Here is a 13,174-nt window from a genome sequence, read left to right as displayed (position 1 = left end):
CAATAATTATAACGTGGCTGTTTTGACAGCACGAAGTCAAGCGCTGTTTGGAATACTATGCTTCAAATCAATAATTATAACGTGGCTGTTTTGACAGCATGAATAAAAGCGCTGTTTGGAATACTATGCCTCAAATCAATAATTATAACGTGGCTGTATTGACTGCACGAAGAAAAGCGCTGTTTGGAATACTATGCTACGAATCAATAATTATAACGTGGCTGTTTTGACAGCACGAGGGCAAGCGCAGTTTGGAATACTATGCTTCAAATCAATAATTATAACGTGACTGTTTTGACAGCACGAAGACAAGCGCAGTTTGAAATACTATGCTTCAAATCAATAAATATAACGTGGCTGTTTTGACAGCACGAAGACAAGCGCAGTTTAGAATACTATGCTTCAAATTAATAATTATAACGTGGTTGTTAAGACAGTGCGAAGACAAGCGCTGTTTGGAATACTATGCTTCAAATCAATAATTATAACGTGGCTGTTTTTACAGCACGAAGGCAAGCGCTGTTTGGAATACTATACATCAAATCAATAATTATAACGTGGCTGTTTTAGAGCACGAGGGCAAGCGCAGTTTGGAATACTATTCTTCAAATCAATAATTATAAAGTGGCTGTTTTTTACAGCACGAAGACAAGCGCTGTTTGGAATACTATACTTCAAATCAATAATTATAACGTGGCTGTTTTGACAGCACGAAAAAAAGCGCTGTATGGAATACTATGCTTCAAATCAATAATTATAACTTGGCTGTTTTTACAGCACGAAGACAAGCGCTGTTTGGAATACTATGCTTCAAATCAATAATTATAACGTGGTTGTTTTGACAGCACGAAGAAAAGCGCTGTTTAGAATACTATGCTTCAAATCAATAAATATAACGTGGCTGTTTTGACAGCACGAAGACAAGCGCTGTTTGGAATAATATACTTCAAATCAATAATTATAACGTGGCTGTTTTGACAGCATGAATAAAAGCGCTGTTTGGAATACTATGCTTCAAATCAATAATTATAACGTGGCTGTATTGACTGCACGAAGAAAAGCGCTGTTTAGAATACTATACTTCAAATCAATAACTATAACGTGGCTGTTTTGACAGCACGAAGACAAGCGCTGTTTGGAATACAATACTTCAAATCAATAATTATAACGTGGCTGTTTTGACAGTACGTAAAAAAGCGCTGTTTGGAATACTATGCTTCAAATCAATAATTATAACGTGGCTGTTTTGACGGCACGAGGGCAAGCGCAGTTTGGAATACTATGCTTCAAATCAATAATTATAACGTGGCTGTTTTGACAGAACGAAGACAAGCGCTGTTTGGAATACTATGCTTCAAATTAATATTTATAACGTGGTTGTTTTTACAGCAAGAAGACAAGCGCTGTTTGGAATACTATGCTTCAAATCAATAATTACAACGTGGCTGTTTTGACAGCACGAAGACAAGCGCTGTTTGGAATACTATATTTCAAAACAATAATTTTAACGTGGCTGTTTTGGCAGCACGAAGAAAAGCGCTGTTTGGAATACTATGCTTCAAATCAATATTTATAACTTGGCTGTTTTGACAGCACGAAGGCAAGCGCTCTTTGGAATACTATGCTTCAAATAAATAATTATAACGTAGCTGTTTTGACAGCACGAGGGCAAGCGCAGTTTGGAATACTATGCTTCAAATCAATAATTATAACGTGACTGTTTTGACAGCACGAAGACAAGCGCAGTTTGGAATACTGTGCTTCAAATCAATAAATATAACGTGGGTGTTTTGACAGCACGAAGACAAGCGCAGTTTAGAATACTATGCTTCAAATTAATAATTATAACGTGGCTGTTAAGACAGTGCGAAGACAAGCGCAGTTTAGAATACTATGCTTCAAATCAATAAATATAACGTGGCTGTTTTGACAGCAAGAAGACAAGCGCAGTTTAGAATACTATGCTTCAAATTAATAATTATAACGTGGTTGTTAAGACAGTGCGAAGACAAGCGCTGTTTGGAATACTATGCTTCAAATCAATATTTATAACGTGGCTGTTTTTACAGCACGAAGGCAAGCGCTGTTTGGAATACTATACATCAAATCAATAATTATAACGTGGCTGTTTGAGAGCACGAGGGCAAGCGCAGTTTGGAATACTATTCTTCAGATCAATAATTATAACGTGGCTGGTTTGACAGCACGAAGACAAGCACTGTTTGGAATACTATACTTCAAATCAATATTTATAACGTGGCTCTTTTGACAGCACAAAAAAAAGCGCTGTATGGAATACTATGCTTCAAATCAATAATTATAACTTGGCTGTTTTGACAGCACGAAGACAAGCTCTGTTTGGAATACTATGGTTCAGATCAATATTTAAAACGTGGCTGTTTTGACAGCACGAAGAAAAGCGCTGTTTGGAATACTATACTTCAAATCATTAAATATAACGTGGCTGTTTTGACAGCACCAAGACAAGCGCTGTTTGGAATACTATACTTCAAAACAATAATTTTAACGTGGCTGTTTTGGCAGCACGAAGAAAAGCGCTGTTTGGAATACTATGCTTCAAATCAATATTTATAACTTGGCTGTTTTGACAGCACCAAGACAAGCGCTGTTTGGAATACTATACTTCAAAACAATAATTTTAACGTGGCTGTTTTGACAGCACGAAGAAAAGCGCTGTTTGGAATACTATGCTTCAAATCATTAAATATAACGTGGCTGTTTTGACAGCACCAAGACAAGCGCTGTTTGGAATACTATACTTCAAAACAATAATTTTAACGTGGCTGTTTTGGCAGCACGAAGAAAAGCGCTGTTTGGAATACTATGCTTCAAATCAATATTTATAACTTGGCTGTTTTGACAGCATGAATAAAAGCGCTGTTTGGAATACTATACTTCAAATCAATAATTATAACGTGGCTGTTTCCCCGCAGGGGGGCGCCTGCAGTTTGCAGGCGTCGCGACGGTGAGTGGCGACACCGCGGGTTCCCGAGCATCCGCAGGGACATCTCCGCAAGGGGATGATGGTGAACTGTGCATCACCACGGACCCGAGCACCCGCGCCTCGCCGTGCGTGGCATCGCCGTGTCCGGGGAAAAGGGGATCCTGGTGGTTGAGCCGATGCCGAGCGTTTGGACCCTTAAGGCCCCTTGGAGGAGGCAACACACCACTTTGGCCCCAGCTTCCTGCAGACGGCACCTCCGGCCTGACCCGTCCGGGGGGAATCGGCAGTCGCCTTTTCCTATCCTCCTCTCTATCTTTCACTTTCCTATCTCTGTCTCAAAACTCTTCTATATCCTACTCACTTCTTGGTTTTTCCTGTTTTCCTGGCGGCGAGGGTTAACCTTGTGTGACCAACTACCCTGAGTTGAGTCATATTTGGTTATAGTTAAGGTGTACAGCTGGCGTGGGCAGGACTTGCTTTCAAGTTCCTGTCCCGTCCCCTTGTTGGACTCCATGGTGGGTGGCTGGCACCATGACTGAAAAACTTCATTTTTTATGGCTCCCCCCCTTTCGAAACCCGATCGCTCTCTCAAGAGAGGGCGGAACGAAGCAGCTGATTTTTTCTCAAAAAAGAGACAAACATTTTCAAAGTTCCACGTAATCCACAGTGAAAGTGACAGAATACAGGCAAGAATAATATCCCCATTCCTTGTGTCAAAATGCTTAACCGATACCTTGGGCCCTGGCTACAAGGTCTCAAAAATGTCCAGCGGTGACTTACTTCTTGAGCTGCGCGACAGCATCCAGTGTTCAAAACTCTCCAACATTGCGTCTATAGGGGACATCTCTGTCTCTGTAACCCCCCACCGATCTCTAAACACAGTCCGAGGTGTAATCTCGGAATCAGACTTTATCCATATCACAGAAGCTGAAATGCTTGAAGGGCTTACCGACCAGAATGTAATCGATGTTCACCGAATCAAGATCCGCAGGGATAACAAAGAAATAGATACCAAACACATGGTCCTCACATTTAATACCAGTACCTTGCCCGAAACGATCGAAGTTGGATACTTGAAAGTCAACGTCAGACATTATATACCCAATCCCCGCCGATGTTTCAACTGTCAAAAGTTTGGCCACGGCTCACAAAGTTGCCGCGGCCGCAAAACCTGCGCGAAATGCGCTTCGAAAGACCAGCATTCTGAAGAATGTGACGCAGCACTGCGCTGCGCAAACTGCGAAGGAGACCATGCAGCGTACTCCTGGGCATGTCCGTCCTGGAAAAAAGAAAAGGAAATAATTACCATAAAGACAAAAGAAAACATTTCATTCAAAGAAGCAAGGAGGCGTTTTGCGCTTACGAACACCTTCTCTTTCACAGCAAAACCCAACTTCGCTGATGTGGTGCGCGGGGGCGTAGCGCCACACAGCTCTACGGCACCTGCCGAGGCTGCTTTCACAGAGCCAGTGGCAGGGCCATCCACGCCCCAGGCAGGGACAGCGAAGGCTGCTCTGCCACCCTCAAAGCAGGGAGCGCCGGTCCATGGGTCGGCATCCCGCAGGACCTCCCCCCGTCGGGAGAGGCCTGAAACTAACACAACCGCGGGCCCTCCGCGGTTCTCCAGCACCTCGGTTGAGGTGATGGATACAGCACCCACTCCGCCTCCACTACAGAGGCGGAACAGCTCTCTTGAGCGGAAAAAAGACAGGCCCCTCATAACGGGCCCACCTCATAAGTAAATCTCCTTTTATTTTCACTCAAAAACACAAGCATGGCTTTTTTAATTCAATGGAATTGCAGAGGACTTATGCGGAATTATAGTGACATAACACATATTTTAGGGTCAATGTTACCCATAGTTTTATGTCTTCAGGAGACCAATCTTGGTCCACAACATGTACATATCCTGAAACATTATCAAACTTTTAGACGCGATCGCGAGCAGGCAAATAGACTTTCAGGAGGCGTCGCAATTGTCGTCCAAAGCGGCGTCCCTGCTCGAGAAATCAAGCTCAATACAAAACTGGAGGCGGTTGCAGTCAGCATCGTCAGTTATAAAACACTAACAATCTGTTCCGTATACATTCCTCCACATTTTACACTAACAGTCCATGATCTAGAAGAATTGATAGATGAACTTCCAGAGCCATATCTGGTAGTTGGGGATTTTAACGCTCACTCCCCTTTTTGGGGAAGCGAGCGCTGCGACTCTAGGGGGCAAACAATAGAAGATTTTATCCTCTCAAATAACATCTGTCTTTTAAATACAGGAAAAGCAACTTATTGTTGCCCAAGCTCGGCAAAAATGAGCTTTCTCGATTTAGCTTTCGCATCACCATCGCTTTTTACCGATTTTAAATGGGATGTTTTAAATGACCCTCTGGGAAGTGATCACCTACCTATTATCATCAGCCTCTCATCGTCTACTGCAGTCATCCCCACAAGACCACGGCGCTGGAAACTTCACCTCGCCGACTGGTCACTTTTTACAGCAAGTGCCACACTAGAAAAAGAATTTTGTGAAGATCTCAGCATAGACGAAATTAATGGAAAATTTACTACATGCATAATATCGGCCGCTACACTAGCCATACCACAAACAACAGGACTCGTACACAAAAAACATAAAGTATGGTGGACACAAGAATGCACATTGGCAAAAAAACAACAAAATAAAGCTTGGGGCTCTCTGCGTCGGTATCCCACAGCGGAGAACTTGATTGCCTTTAAGAGGGCCAAGGCCAGAGCGCGATTCGTTCGGAGAAATGCCGAGAAAGCCTCGTGGCAGAAATATGTGTCCTCTATAAACAGCTCAGTAACCTCAAAAAAAATGTGGGAAAAAGTTCGAAGATTCAGTAGTGACCATACCCCTTTCACACTTCCTTTATTTACTACACCCGGGACACAAACATCATTAGAAGAACAGGCCAACATACTAGGTGAGCATTTTTCTGAAGTTTCCAGTTCGTCCAATTACACAAACACGTTCCAGAAGCACAAAGCAATAGCAGAAAAACAAAAACTTCCATTTGCAGCAGGTATACACGAGGACTACAATCAACCCATCACACTCCAGGAATTGATTAGGGTATTATCTTCCGGTAAAAAGACAGCACCAGGCCCAGACAATGTGCATTACGCAATGCTTGCCCATCTCTCTGAGGCTGCCGTGCAGGCATTGTTGAAATTCTTTAACAAAATATGGACAACTGGAAATATACCTGAGGAGTGGAAGAAAGCAATAATAGTACCTTTTCTGAAACCCGGAAAACAACCAACAAGTCCTAACAATTACAGACCGATAGCCCTCACCAGCTGCATCGCTAAATCTTTCGAAAGCATAATAAACAATAGACTGACCTTCACACTTGCATCTCGCCGACTCTTAGATTTACATCAATGTGGATTTAAGAAAGCATGCTCGACCACTGATCACCTTGTCCGCCTAGAAAACACCATCCGAGAGGCGTTCATCCACAAACAGCACTGTATCGGTGTCTTCTTCGATTTGGAGAAGGCATATGATACCGCGTGGAAGTTCGGCATCCTCCATGACCTAGCAGACCTAGGGATCCGCGGCAGGATGCTGAACTGCTTGAACGATTTCCTGACTAACCGCACATTCAGAGTCCTCTGGGAGCAACTCTATCAACGACATTCACCCAAGAGAACGGCGTACCCCAGGGATGCATTTTAAGTACGACACTCTTTATAGTAAAAATGAATTCCTTGGCCAAAGTAATACCTAAGTCCGTAATGTATTCAGTTTATGTAGACGACATACAGATAGCATACACTTCTTCCAACATACTGTCCTGCGAGAGACAAATACAAATCACACTCAATAAACTGGCTGCTTGGGCAGAGAAAAATGGATTCAAGTTCTCCCCTCAAAAAACAGTAGCTGTTTTATTCTCATTACGACGAGGCCTACAGGTCGATCCCAATCTGTGCTTGAATCAAAGCACACTGCCAGTCAAACAGGAACATAAATTTTTAGGCGTCACTTTTGACAAGAAACTTACATTTCTGTCACACATTAACAACCTGAAAAAGAAAGCATCCCAAGCCCTCAATGTATTAAAGGTACTCTCGCGAAAACGGTGGGGGTCCGATAGAGCATGCCTATTGCAAATATATCGCTCTTTGGTGCGCTCCAAGCTAGACTACGGGTGTGTGGTATATGGTTCGGCAAGAGCATCCTACTTAAAACGACTGGACCCTGTTCATAATCTTGGTTTGCGCCTATCAACTGGAGCTTATAGAACTTCCCCGGTAAAGAGTCTTTACGTTGAAGCTAATGAGCCCACACTAGAGGATAGAAGAGTCGCACTAACATGCACGTACATCCTAAAAACCCGTTCTCTCCCTAAACATCTCTGCTATCCCATTGTTACCAAGTGCCCATCCAAAAGATTATTTAACAATAAACCACAATCCATCCGGCCACTAATAATGCGCTTTGAAGATAAATGTGAAGAGTTAGGAGTACTGGATGCCCTGCCGAATATTGCACAAAAATATGAAAATTTACCACCATGGTACAACCTTCCTTCAGTATGTGACTTCACATTGACACACTTAAACAAAGAGAAAATACCACACGAGCACATACTGCAAGAGTTCTTTGCACTACAAGAAAAATATGACACTTACACCGAATTTTACACTGATGGCTCAAAAACAGAAAGTCATGTCGGAAGTGCAGTAATTCAAGGAACAAATGAAAAAATGATACGATTGCCACAGTATGCATCGGTATTTACTGCGGAGTGTTATGCCATCTTTGTAGCCGTAGAACAAATAGTAAAACAAAACATAAAAAATAGCATCATTTACACCGATTCACTCAGTATGCTAAAAGCGCTGCATTCTACAAACGCTGCTGAACCCATAATAGGAAAAATCATACATAACATAGTTAAAATTACAAAGCAAAAACATAACATTATATTCTGCTGGGTCCCTAGTCATGTTGGAATTTTAGGTAATGAGAGAGCAGATGCTTGCGCAGCACAAGCTAGAATTGGTCATATAAAACAAGTTAGAATACCACAGAGGGATTTTTCTAAATTACTGCACAGTAAACTCAGGAATAAGTGGCAGATTGCATGGGACGAACAAACAAACAACAAACTACATTCGATAAAACCTGTTTTGGGAGAATGGAGATCATGTACACATCAGGAGCGTTTCATAGAAGTTATTTTGTGTCGACTACGCATTGGACACACACACCTTACTCACAACTTCTTACTGACAAAAAAAGGCAAACCTCTCTGCGAAATGTGTGGCGATGAACTCACGGTAAACCACATTTTAATTGTATGCAAAAAACTGGAACAACTGAGGAAAAAATATTTCACAACATTGTACAATGAATACATCCCACTACACCCCATGTTACTTTTAGGAGATCAAGCACTGTTTGATTTTTCTAGCATTTTTAAATTTCTCAGAGAAGCCAATGTTTTATACAAACTTTAGATATAAAAAGCGTAACCTTTAACAAAAGCTCTAACCGTGTGTTTGGCGCATCATAGCCTAAGTTGCTTTTGCGCCATTAAAATCAATATAACTAACTAACTAACTAACGTGGCTGTTTTGACAGTACGTAGAAAAGCGCTGTTTGGAATACTATGCTTCAAATCAATAATTATAACGTGGCTGTTTTGACGGCACGAGGGCAAGCGCAGTTTGGAATACTATGCTTCAAATCAATAATTATAACGTAGCTGTTTTGACAGCACGAAGACAAGCGCTGTTTGGAATACTATGCTTCAAATCAATATTTATAACGTGGCTGTTTTGACAGCACGAAGACAAGCGCAGTTTGAAATACTATGCTTCAAATCAATATTTATAACGTGGTTGTTTTTACAGCAAGAAGACAAGCGCTGTTTGGAAAACTATGCTTCAAATCAATAATTACAACGTGGTTGTTTTGACAGCACGAAGACAAGCGCTGTTTGGAAAACTATACTTCAAATCAATAATTCTAACGTGGCTGTTTTGGCAGCACGAAGAAAAGCGCTGTTTGGAATACTATGCTTCAAATCAATATTTATAACTTGGCTGTTTTGACAGCACGAAGACAAGCGCTGTTTGGAATACTATACTTCAAATCAATAATTATAACTTGGCTTTTTTGACAGCACGAAGACAAGCGCTGTTTGGAATACTATGATTCAAATCAATAATTATAACGTGGCTGTTTTGACAGCACGAAGAAAAGCGCTGTTTGGAATACTAAGCTTCAAATCTATAATTATAACGTGGCTGTTTAGACAGCACGAAGACAAGCGCAGTTTGGAATACTACGCTTCAAATCAATATTTAAAACGTTGTTGTTTCGACAGCGCGAATACAAGCGCTGTTTAGAATACTATGCTTCAAATCAATAATTATAACGTGGCTGTTTTGACAGCACGAAGTCAAGCGCTGTTTGGAATACTATGCTTCAAATCAATAATTATAACGTGGCTGTTTTGACAGCACGAAGACAAGCGCAGTTTGAAAAACTATGCTTCAAATCAATAAATATAACGTGGCTGTTTTGACAGCACGAAGACAAGCGCAGTTTAGAATACTATGCTTCAAATTAATGATTATAACGTGGTTGTGTAGACAGTGCGAAGACAAGCGCTGTTTGGAATACTATGCTTCAAATCAATAATTATAACGTGGCTGTTTTGACAGCACGAGGGCAAGCGCAGTTTGGAATACTATGCTTCAAATCAATAATTATAACGTGAATGTTTTGACAGCACGAAGACAAGCGCAGTTTGGAATACTATGCTTCAAATCAATAAATATAACGTGGCTGTTTTGACAGCACGAAGACACGCGCAGTTTAGAATACTATGCTTCAAATCAATAATTATAACGTGGCTGTTAAGACAGTGCGAAGACAAGCGCAGTTTGGAATACTATGCTTCAAATCAATAAATATAACGTGGCTGTTTTGACAGCACGAAGACAAGCGCAGTTTAGAATACTATGCTTCAAATTAATAATTATAACGTGGTTGGTAAGACAGTGCGAAGACAAGCGCTGTTTGGAATACTATGCTTCAAATCAATAATTATAACTTGGCTGTTTTGACAGCACGAAAAAAAGCGCTGTATGGAATACTATGCTTCAAATCAATAATTATAACTTGGCTGTTTTGACAGCACGAAGACAAGCGCTGTTTGGAATACTATGCTTCAAATCAATAATTATAACGTGGCTGTTTTGACAGCACGAAGAAAAGCGCTGTTTGAAATACTATGCTTCAAATCAATAAATATAACGTGGCTGTTTTGACAGCACGAAGACAAGCGCTGTTTGGAATACTATACTTCAAATCAATAATTATAACGTGGCTGTTTTGACAGCATGAATAAAAGCGCTGTTTTGAATACTATGCTTCAAATCAATAAGTATAACGTGGCTGTTTTGACAGCACGAGGGCAAGCGCAGTTTGAAATACTATGCTTCAAATCAATTATTATAACGTGACTGTTTTGACAGCACGAAGACAAGCGCAGTTTGGAATACTATGCTTCAAATCAATAAATATAACGTGGCTGTTTTGACAGCACGAAGACAAGCGCAGTTTAGAATGCTATGCTTCAAATTAATAATTATAACGTGGCTGTTAAGACAGTGCGAAGACAAGCGCAGTTTGGAGTACTATGCTTCAAATCAATAAACATAACGTGGCTGTTTTGACAGCACGAAGACAAGCGCTGTTTGGAATACTATGCTTCAAATCAATAATTATAACGTGGCTGTTTTGACAGCACGAAGAAAAGCGCTGTTTGGAATACTATGCTTCAAATCAATAATTATAACGTGGCTGTTTTGACAGCACGAAGACAAGCGCTGTTTGGAATACTATACTTCAAATCAATAATTATAACGTGGCTGTTTTGACAGCACGAAAAAAAGCGCTGTATGGAATACTATGCTTCAAATCAATAATTATAACTTGGCTGTTTCGACAGCACGAAGACAAGCGCTGTTTGGAATACTATGCTTCAAATCGATAATTATAACGTGGCTGTTTTGACAGCACGAAATAAAGGGCTGTTTGGAATACTATGCTTCAAATCAATAAATATAACTTGGCTGTTTTGACAGCACGAAGACAAGCGCTGTTTGGAATACTATACTTCAAATCAATAATTATAACGTGGCTGTTTTGACAGCATGAATAAAAGCGCTGTTTGGAATACTATGCTTCAAATCAATAATTATAACGTGGCTGTTTTGACAGCACGAGGGCAAGCGCAGTTTGGAATACTATGCGTCAAATCAATAATTATAACGTGACTGTTTTGACAGCACGAAGACAAGCGCAGTTTGGAATACTATACTTCAAATCAATAATTATAACGTGGCTGTCTTGACAGCACGAGGACAAGCGCTGGTTGGAATGCTATGCTTCAAATCAATAATTATAACGTGGCTCTTTTGACAGCACGAAGAAAAGCGCTGTTTGGAATACTATACCTCAAATCAATAATTATAACTTGGCTTTTTTGACAGCACGAAGACAAGCGCTGTTTAGAATACTATGCTTCAAATCAATAATTATAACGTGGCTGTTTTGACAGCACGAAGAAAACCGCTGTTTTGAATACTACGCTTCAAATCAATAATTATAACTTGGCTGTTTTGACAGCACGCAGGCAAGCGCTGTTTGGAATACTATACTTCAAATCAATAATTATAACGTGGCTGTTTTGACAGCACGAAGACAAGAGCTGTTTGGAGTACTAAGCCTCAAATCAATAATTATAACATGGCTGTTTTGACTGCACGAAGAAAAGCCCTGTTTGGAATACTATACTTCAAATCAATAATTATAACGTGGCTGTTTAGACAGCGCGAAGACAAGCGCAGTTTGGAATACTATGCTTCAAATCAATATTTATAACGTGGCTATTTCGACAGCGCGAAGACAAGCGCTGTATGGAATACTATGCTTCAAATCAATAATTATAACGTGGCTGTTTTGACAGCACGAAGAAAAGCGCTTTTTGGAATACTACGCTTCAAATCAATAATTATAACCTGGCTGTTTTGACAGCACGAAGACAAGCGCTGTTCGGAATACTATACTACAAATCAATAATTATAACGTGGCTGTTTTGACAGCACGAAGACAAGAGCTGTTTGGAGTACTAAACCTCAAATCAATAATTATAACGTGGCTGTTTTGACAGCACGAAGAAAAGCGCTGTTTGCAATACTATGCTTCAAATCTAAAATTATAACTTGGCTGTTTTGACTGCACGAAGAAAAGCGCTGTTTGGAATACTATACTTCAAATCAATAATTATAACGTGGCTGTTTTGACAGCATGAAGACAAGCGCTGTTTGGAATACTATACTTCAAATCAATAATTATAACGTGGCTGTTTTGACAGCACGAAGACAAGCGCAGTTTGGAATACTATGCTTCAAATCAATCATTATAACGTGGCTATTTTGACAGCACGAAGACAAGCGCAGTTTGGAATACAATGCTTCAAATCAATAATTATAACGTGGCTGTTTAGACAGCGCGAAGACAAGCGCTGTTTGGAATACTATGCTTCAAATCAATAATTATAACGTGGCTGTTTTGACAGCACGAAGGCATGCGCTGTTTGGAATACTATACTTCAAATAAATATATATAACGTGGCTGTTTTGACAGCACGAAGAAAAGCGCTGTTTGCAATACTATGCTTCAAATCTATAATTATAACTTGGCTGTTTTGACTGCACGAAGAAAAGCGCTGTTTGGAATACTATACTTCAAATCAATAATTATAACGTGGCTGTTTTGACAGCATGAAGACAAGCGCTGTTTGGAATACTATACTTCAAATCAATAATTATAACGTGGCTGTTTTGACAGCACGAAGACAAGCGCAGTTTGGAATACTATGCTTCAAATTAATATTTATAACGTGGTTGTTTTTACAGCAAGAAGACAAGCGCTGTTTGGAATACTATGCTTCAAATCAATAATTTCAACGTGGCTGTTTTGACAGCACGAAGACAAGCGCTGTTTGGAATACTATATTTCAAAACAATAATTTTAACGTGGCTGTTTTGGCAGCACGAAGAAAAGCGCTGTTTGGAATACTATGCTTCAAATCAATATTTATAACTTGGCTGTTTTGACAGCACGAAGACAAGCGCTCTTTGGAATACTATGCTTCAAAT

This window comes from Amblyomma americanum, chromosome 7 (genome assembly GCF_052857255.1).
Source record: "Amblyomma americanum isolate KBUSLIRL-KWMA chromosome 7, ASM5285725v1, whole genome shotgun sequence".
NCBI lineage: Eukaryota > Metazoa > Arthropoda > Arachnida > Ixodida > Ixodidae > Amblyomma > Amblyomma americanum.
Note: the sequence above shows the minus strand (reverse complement) of the source record.